The 9,910-nt window shown below is 35.7% G+C and overlaps 1 long non-coding RNA gene across 1 annotated transcript; it reads right to left on the reverse strand.

Annotated features, from left to right (window-relative positions):
- Positions 1 to 277: 277 nt before the first annotated feature.
- Positions 278 to 6,946, reverse strand: LOC136842787 (uncharacterized). Its single transcript, XR_010854356.1, has 2 exons — positions 6,807 to 6,946; positions 278 to 515 (listed from the first exon to the last, which is right to left on the reverse strand). It is a non-coding gene; the product is annotated as an uncharacterized lncRNA (long non-coding RNA).
- Between the last annotated feature and the right edge of the window lie 2,964 nt (positions 6,947 to 9,910).

The following is a 9,910-nucleotide window of genomic DNA, read 5'->3' on the forward strand; positions in this document are numbered from 1 at the left end:
TCAATTCAGTTCACTAGAGATTTCTAAATACTAATCTGTATTTTAATCTTGCAAGGAGATTTATAAATTGTCCATATCAGGATATGGGAGAACTCCATTATATTGTACCAACAGTTATATCATAATACAGGTACAATACTTCACAGTAGCTACTTTAACCACCCTATGCTTTGTTAATTCTAGTCCCAACTTTACCTGGAATTTTACTGACGAGATAAATGCTCCAGTGATAAGGTGAGCTGACAAAATGCGATAGGACCTTGAAAGGCTTCCATTCTGTAATTGATATATTTTTGGAGGATTCTACATTAATTCTTGTTAAAATAGGTTGAATATTTAACAGCTAGTGGACGTCCTTTACAAGAAACAATACAGCAATTAAACATTAGATCCAGGGTAATGTTCAATTTATCAACAATACAGTGTTTCCTCTGAAGACCATTCTGTAGACCCTGGAAATGGTGGTGGTTTGGCATAACAGTCACCAATTGCCTCATGAGACCATAATGTCGACCCTGAAATGAGTAAATTTTGAGCGAGTTATTTTCCTTATATGATCATAGCAGTCGAACCTGAAAGAAGTAAATTTTAGGCAAAAGTTATTTTTCTTTTAAGATCATAGCAAAGTGCCAAACCCACAAAACTATAACCAAGAAAAACCACAATAATTTCAATCAACAGCAGCTCTTGATTGCAGGTCCACTGAAGAGAGAATCTTGGTTTCCAATTTATCCAATTATTGAGAATTTAATAACAAAAACCTGATACTGTATACACAAAACTACACGGAAATTGCTTGATTTTTAGTAAGTTTACCCAGCAGAAAGGCAGAGAAAGATGCTAAAACTGATAACTGTAAGTTTGGCTTCATTCCATATAGTTTAACAACAGAGGCAGTCTTGTAACAATGCAATACATACCAGGAAAAGTACCATGTAATGAGGAAGGGATTACAATATACCACATTAAATTTTGTAGGTCTGGAGAAGGCATTTGATGAACACAAAAGGCAAAGGAAAGAGATAGAAATGTTTAAAAGGTAGGAGAATGGAATGGAGAGGAGAGGACTGAAAATTAACTTGAGCAAAACAAAGCTAATGTAACTGGAAAGAAGGCACTGAAAACAGTAGTCTGGGAAGTGACCATGTTGATGCTGGAAAGTGTTGGAGCAAGCGCAGTACTGTGTACTGAATGTAACAGATGGTTTCACAAGATATGCTCAGGCGTTCAAAGTACTGTACAAAATATTTTTTTTTTTTTAGTGACCAAATGAAGAGCAAATTACACAGGATGGGAGGTGGAACACCCTTTTTTAGTAGAAAGGCTGATCTGAGAGGTAAACATTTCTTACCTTGGGATGCAGTGGACTATGATGAAGGTATTAAAAGAGCAGTAGAAAAAAAAAAAAACAGACTGGATGACATGGAGATTGAGAGACTGCTATATACAGTAAAAACATGCCATTACAGTAGTAAAATAGGAAAAAATTATGATGCATGTATAAGGCCTGTACTACTATATACAGCAGAGACATGGCCATTGACAAAACGGAGATTTTGAGAATTTTTACCACAGACTGAAGACTTGTGGCCAGACAGCAGAAAGACAATTCTATTAAAAATGAAGTAAGACACATTGTGAACAACTGCAGGAAAATAGAGATTGGAAACACTGGGTTTTGGACATGTGAACAGATCAGATCAGATATGTAAGTTATACAGACATGAAAATAGTGAGAAAGATTCGTATGATGGCCCAGAAATGGAAAATGGGGATACGACCTATACAGTACTAGATGAGAGCTCGGCCAGAAATTGGGGAGAGAGAGAGTAAATAAAGCTTGTTCCACATCTAACCCAATAAGCAAATGGCTGACATATGACAAATTTTCAATCAATTTGTATTTTTCATAACTAACAAACCTGAGGTCTTTAAGTATGGGGAAAAATCTGGATATGAAAGAGGTTGAAGCATTAATGAGAAAAGAAAGATAAAAGGGAAATACAGTACAGTATTTGGATCTGAATCTGGAGCCTCGATGGCCAGGTTGGTTAGAGCAGCAGCTCGGACTTCTTAGAGGTCTGTGTCACGGGTTCAAATCGGCAGCCAACCAGTCAAGAGAGGCAGACACTTTGCTATCCATGCAGACACCTCGGGATTATGTATATAACCAATGGATAGGTTTGCTTAAAGCAAATGGGTGTTACAGACTAATACACACACAAACAAGGCCACTCCAACATCATCTAAAAACATAACAAGACACCTCACGTCTTGACTGTCGCCCTAACCGCGCAACGACTCCTCACTGCTGGGAGAAAGGGAACTGGTGACTGGTACAATACATGTACATACGCTACTGGGGTCTAAGCGATGACAGGCAGGGCAGCCGATCGAGACTACAGTCTACCCCAAAGTCAAATCAAAGTCCTTCAAAAGAAGGCATCATGCTTACCCCATACAAATGGGAAAACAAGCATATTAAAAGGGGTATATTTAGATCTGAATCTGGAGAAAAGAGAGTCCTCCAGTTTGAGAGCCTTCTCACCTCACATTACTTCACCACAGAACATTCTATGATGAAGCCTTCTAACTTCAACATGGTAGTCTCTCATTGGGATGGCTTTTGGGTATTGAACACTGGTCAAGGTTTCTAGCACTAGAAATAGAACAGAAGATATGATCAATCATTGTGGATGAAGAACTATTTGCTACTAAGATGGCCTTTGGAATAAATGTCCAACACCATAGCTACAATAACTAAATTTGATCACCACATAATTAAAATACAGTACTAACCGGAAAATTTTCAAGTGCCTGAGTTACAAAGCATCACACCATAAATAAACTGCAGAGAACAACAGCAGTTTATGAAAACAAATAGAAACATAAAAAAAATCATCATATTACTGTCCAAAAATGTGTACAGAAAAAATCATTCTGTCTCTAAATATAACAGAAATCAATTCAAAATCCCAAAACCTGTCATTACAAATTAGAATGAAATAGAGAGTAAAGGCCAGTGGTAAAATACCTGAAGTTAATGAAATAATGGAAAACAAATGTTGCAATGATTAAAAATTAATAATGTGGATCAAATGAACTCAAAATCTGATCAAACCATAAAACATCAAAATCTATGCAGTAAAAGGTCTGAACCACCACACACATTCCAAACTATACACTGTACAATTGTACCTCCCAGAAGTATGTAAAAATGTCATGTTTAGCAATGACCATCCAATAAAGTTAGCTAGCTTCCCTGATCCCTCTATGAAACAACTCTACAACAAATCTGTATAATAAAACAATATACCACAAGATAACATGGTATTATCCAAAGAGTAAACAAAAAAATTAACCTTTAAAACAAATATGTACTACTTGATGCTGTTGAGTCCGAGCTCATTTATTCCCAGCCCGAGAAGAACCCTAAAAGAGTTCAGAGGTCTGGTTAAACAAATCATTTATAACTAACTAACTAACTGAGCTCATTTGGTGGTGCACTGGGACCAAAAATAAACAATTTATGACAAAAAGATTTTTCAGCCAAAACATGCCATAAAGACAAAAACTAGCATTAGGGCAATTAAAGGATGAGGAAGAAATCTAAATACAAAATCTGGAAGTACTGTACTGATGATGAAAAAGACTACAACACTGAAAAGATAATGATGACCTAAGAAAAAAATGGTATTATTTTACTTATGGACATTAATTGCTTTCAACATAAAATATAGGTTTTTCGGTTGTATTATGATGTGATTTGAATGATTTTGAGGGTTATTTCCATCGCAAATGAATACTTATCCTTCCCCGGCAAATGATATATACAAAATTAATAAAATTACGACTTGTCAGAATACTGCACCCCCCTCTCCATAGATAATACGGCAAAACTGTGTTTACTGATTACAGTTTTGCCGTATTATCTATGGAGAGGGGGGGGGGGTTGCAGTATTCTGACAAGTCGTTATTTTATTAATTTTGTATATATCATTTGCCGGGGAAGGATAAGTATTCATTTGCGATGGAAATAAACCTCAAAATCATTCAAATCACATCATAATACAACAGAAAAACCTATATTTTATGTTGAAAGCAATTAATGTCCATAAGTAAAATAATACCAAAAAAATACTACACCATCAAAAAGACAATGATGAGGCCTTAAAATTCAAACTATAAAATGACGAAAGTAACAGCAACCTGTGTGTAACTAAAATGAATTGGATATGGCTGAAATACCAGGAAAACATATTTCAATACCTGTATGTCTGTTTTGTTACCATATTCTAAAACTGACACTCAAACCAATCCACACAAAATAAAATAACCAATACTGGAAACGACTGTTTGGGATGGACCAAAATAAGTTCTTAAACTTAAAGAGTAAGGCCCACTCAACTCACATACATAGTATTTAGGCGTATCACAATCAATTTGGAGAATATTCAATTTCCATTTACAAACAACTGAAGTATACTGTGTGAATGAATGAATGTATGTATATATATTATATATATATATATATATATATATATATATATATATATATATATATATATATATATATATTATATATATAACATATATTATATATATATATAACATATATTATATATATATATAACATATATATATATATATATATATATATATATATATATATATATATATATTTATATATATATATATATATATATATATATATATATATATATATATATATAATATACATAATATATTATATGTATCAGTGAATAGAGAAAAAGTATTTTTTCAAGTAGAAATATCCTATTTCCATTTGGGTCAGTACGGAGGACCATAACGCAATAACTCTCCCAGTCTGTCAAAACAAGTCTCCAACCATATCTTCAAGAACACACCGGCACTAACGAGGCGCTAAGAGAAATTGCATCTGGCCGTGCCTTCGAAATCCACGAGGGTCCTACGAAGGAACCTTATGGTTAGTAAGAGTGTGGGAAAAACCTCAACCCCCCTTGACTTCGAGGATAGCCCAAGGAAATAAGCCACGCCCACAGGTCAAGCCTAGATGTTTTGGCCAATCAAATGCCATCAGTGCCAGAGACCTAGGGAAATCCTACAAGGACCAAATACCCAATAATCAACAGGAATTCCTTAAAACACACCTCCAAAAGTTGGAATGAAGCAAGTGGAGGAGGTGCCTCAGAAAAGCAGTACCTGCCCAGAATATGACGTCATGGTTGACACAAGGGAAAATGGGAGATATAAGGACAGGCATACAGGAAAGGAGACAGAAAAAGGTGGGAGAAAAAAGAGAGAGACAGAGAAAAGTCGCGGAGAGAAAAGAGAGAGACAGAGAGAAAAGCCGCAGAGTGGGAAGATAGAGAGAGAGAGAACTATTCCGAAGTGTGGGAAGCAGAAAAGACAGAAATAGAAGAAGTGTTTTAGTGAAGAAGGACTCTCTCAAACAATAGTCCCCGTAATCTAATTCGTTAAGTCTCTCGAAACCATTATTTCAAAGTCTCGAAACCATTATCTTAAAGTCTCGAACCATTAAGAAACAGTTAAGAACTATAGGTGGAACTGTAAGACAAAATCACAAATAAAGAAGAAACGGGAACAATTAATCATTTTCCCTTTAACCTCGGTAATTTACAATTGAATAACTGTTTTAAAGAGCCACTTGTTCCTACTTACAATAATTACCACACGCCCTACGCCGGACGCGCTTACCTTAGTGTTGGGCCCTTTTGAAGGAAAGAACAGGGTCCGACAACATATATATATAATATACACACACACACATTTATATATATATATATATATATATATATATATATATATATATATATATATATATATATATATATATATATATATATATATATATATATATATATATATCATGGGATTTTCCTTGGAAATGCCATTATCTTAACTAATGCAATTAATTCAATACATTGCATTATGCTGGGCTTCACAGTTCTTCCTGGTAAATGATTTAGTTACCGGGGCTCTACTTGTAATATCATAGCTAGACTATAATATAAAAAAAATTTTAGGCAATTAATAGAGAAGCAAGAATCATTCAGTGCTATTCAGTACCATGGTTTTCCCACTTCCGTGTACCATTAAATTACATCTTGAGGATGGTTTTATGGTAAAACAATGCTTTAAATGAAATGAGTTACCCCTTGTGTCAGCTTTAAACAAAATTGCATACAACACCGCAGCAACAAAGAATAGGCCTAATGGTACATTAGGCCTAAGGAGAAACAGATACAATGAACAACCTCCGATCCGATTAAGTAATTTGGATTAAGCATAACTGGGTCATTTGCCTTGTGGCAACTACAAATGAAGCTATCACGTAGGTTATAGTACAGTAGAATATACCCAATTAGCTTTATTTCACCAATGAATGCTCAGGGCCTAGGCAAGATACAATTATTGTAGGTATGACGTATAAGATGCGTGAACGAGATTATACGCTGGAACAGCAACTGTAGCTCGTAAGTATTAAGAGACATCAAAACTCTTAAGCACTAAGCTATCCTTCAACAGACTCGTCCCCAACACAAGAAGCCTTGGCCAGGACGAAACTCAACAATTTGAAACAACTTCTGAATGAAAGGTATATTGGAAATTTTCTGACAAATGTCTACCTTTAAAACTGTGAATAAAAAAAAACACACACACACGAGAGAGACAGCAAGGACCATTCGCCTACCACAACCACATATCGGGCACATACACCAATAACCTATCTGCTAACGGTTCATGCTTAAACATTACAACAACTTGCAAGTGTCACTGACCTGCTTGTTGCTACGTTGAAACGGCATCAGCAATAGCCATTACGTCAATATCACAGCGTTCTTAATGACCACTTGTGCTCCCTTGCCAAAGAACACACTCGCTGGAACTGGAAATCCATAATTCCTTTCATAGCCTTTCCCTCTTTGTCCATTACAACTACCAAGCACTTGCAACGATTGCAACTTGTAAATATTATGCACACATTAAAGAAAAAAGAATTTTAGACAGTTTCAACGACAATGGCTTTGGTCGTGACAAACTACCTTCTCGGATAAGGAGCCAGAAGCGGCGGAGGAACAAGGACAACAAAGTGAGCTCTACGTGAACTGAAACTTTTTAGCGAACACTGGTGAAAGTGAGTGGTGAAAAGGCTGACCATTGGTTTATTTGGCAAAAGCGGATCTACTGAATATGTATATTTTCCTATTATGGGTCTAAAATATTTTTGGGTAAAAATCTTTCGATAAAGCTAAAATATAGTCCGCACTAAGAATACGATGGGATAATAATTGTAATGCAATGGTCCTATAAATGACATCATGAATAACAATTTCATTATTAGATTTTTGATTACTTGACCGGCTCACTCCTGCGAATAATCTATTCTTCAAACGCCCTTAACTTTGTTTTTGCAGTTTCACATCCATATATTTACGAATGTATGTATTTATACATATAAGACTATAATTTCACATTATAACAAAAACTTAAACCACAGCTGAACATTACACACACACATTAATATATATATATATATATATATATATATATATATATATATATATATATATATATATACATACATATATATATATATATATATATATATATATATATATATATATATATATATATATATATATATATATGGTAGGATAAAGAGAGCAAATAAATCACTAATTCATATTTTTGTGATTCTCAAGTCTGTTTTCTTTACACGAACCATTTATCTTCGTTGTCCTACAATGGAACAATAAGAAAAGGCTTTGTGAATGTCTATAGCAGTCAACAGTTCAACAGCAAATAATAATTTTGATGCCACTGCTCCCATGAGTATTGCATGGCATCGCTAAACCACTCTCGGTGCGTGCAAACAGCCTCAGGCTAATCATATATATCAGTAAATGTCTTCTCCGACCGAAGTTTGTTCCGCGTCATCGAGATTCATTACGTACTGTTTACAGTCCCGGATGTAATGCAGATCCGTATGCAATCATCACATTCCCAGGGCTGAAATGAGTGTATTGACGAGAACACTGATTACTTAAAACTACGCTAGGGCGGTTTTACGATACTTGTACGGAAACAAAGGTATCATAACCACATCCCCTGTACTCCTGATTATGCCATAGATTTAATCCCATAGGTTTAGTTTTTTTTTCAGTATTTACTTATTCATTCATAATACGATGTGCAGTTTGTTAAGCCAATACTTTCCCTCCTTTATTTGAATATTTTGGGTATAATGCTTGAAGGCTTCCGATATCCCACTATTCTGAGAGAATAATCCAGAAGATGGGTTTGTAGAGGGAAGAACTCAAGTTTCTTCTACCACGAACATCATGGACAGGATGACATGCGGGGAATGATCTAATATCTAGATCTATTCTTCCAGATGTACGCTTTGTGGTATTTCAATGGTAATAATCTAGAAGATGCATATACGAAGTTTGGAAGCGTGTTTCGTTTACTGAGCGCTTTGCATGACACTTGGCAGAGTAAAAATGTCATTGGTCTGTTGCATTCTGCTTTTACACCTTTACTTGCCTGATTTCACTTTTATTATTTGTAGCTCTCCGTCTCCTCTTGCATATCAGTACCTTGCTTTATTTCTAATTAGACTTATTTTCTATTTATTCAACCCCAACTCTTTTTCGGCGATCACTGCTGGGTGGTTTAAAGTCCGCTTAATGCCAGCATAGAATCTTGCCTCAGGGAGGTGTGCAATTGCGGTAAGGTGTTAAAGGGAATAAGCTCAGTGCCGACTTTGGGCTAAGCCTAAGTGAGAGAGACGTCGCTCGTGTCTTTTCATACCTACTTTCCTACTCAAAGCGTGGTTTCCCTTCATCAAATATTTTTTGAGTAATTAAGAATGGAAATTTTGAACAAATAGAACGACAGGAAAAAGGCACACAATTGCATGAATAATTGGACAGATACGAAAACTCTGTGACTGAACGCAGTGTGATAGAATGCCAAATCCTTTCCTTTCGTTTTTGCACTGGGAAAGGGATCGTAAATGAATGAATGATTGAATGTAGGAAAAACTGATTGAACGTATTGTGATAAAATGTCAAATTCTTTCGCATAACCCAGGCTGAGTTTGCCTGTTCCCTATTTCATTGTTTTACGGTCTGCAATCCTTTGCTTCCAATTAGTGTAACCAATGGAATGCCCTCGGGCCCACGCAAGGTCCTGGAAAAAAAGAAAACGGAATCTGTGGTGGGAATAGATTTCAAAGGGAAACGATACCATTTTGCTGTCACGGAATTTGTAGGGGTATACCGTTTACATAAAGTTATGTCGCAATTGTCGCGTTTGTATTGCGTCCTCTGTTATGATATGTCAAAAACATATTTTATTAATTAGACTGCAATTAAATTTCAGGGTCATAACTCCATAATTATTATTATTATTATTCTGTTCTCTGAGGTTAGACTTAAACAGGGAGACCAACCCTTCCCGCTTGGTTAACCCGAGGTTAAAGCCCTTTGGTCGTGAGGGGAAAGGTGGCCCTGAACTAAAAAAAAAAAATCAGTCTGTGGTATGCTGGATAAATCTGAGGGCTGGATTAAATAGTTATATCTCGTCCAAAAGAGCAAACATCAATTTAAAGGTGATTCACGAATAACTTTTAACAGGAATTCGGTGGAATCAGAAGCTGAATCCTGGGTATAGAATAGAATAGAATATAGGCTTTAGGCCTAAGGCCAAGCGCTGCGACCTAAGAGGTCATTCAGGGCTGAAAGGGAAAATTGAGAGTAGAAAGGTTTGAAAGGTGTAACAGGAGGAAAACCTCACAGCTACACTATGAAACAATTGATAGGAGAGGGAGGTAAGAAAGGTATACTGTAAGAAGGAGAATACGAACGTAGGTACAATA

The sequence above is a fragment of the Macrobrachium rosenbergii genome, chromosome 10 (assembly GCF_040412425.1).
Source record: "Macrobrachium rosenbergii isolate ZJJX-2024 chromosome 10, ASM4041242v1, whole genome shotgun sequence".
Taxonomy (NCBI): domain Eukaryota; kingdom Metazoa; phylum Arthropoda; class Malacostraca; order Decapoda; family Palaemonidae; genus Macrobrachium; species Macrobrachium rosenbergii.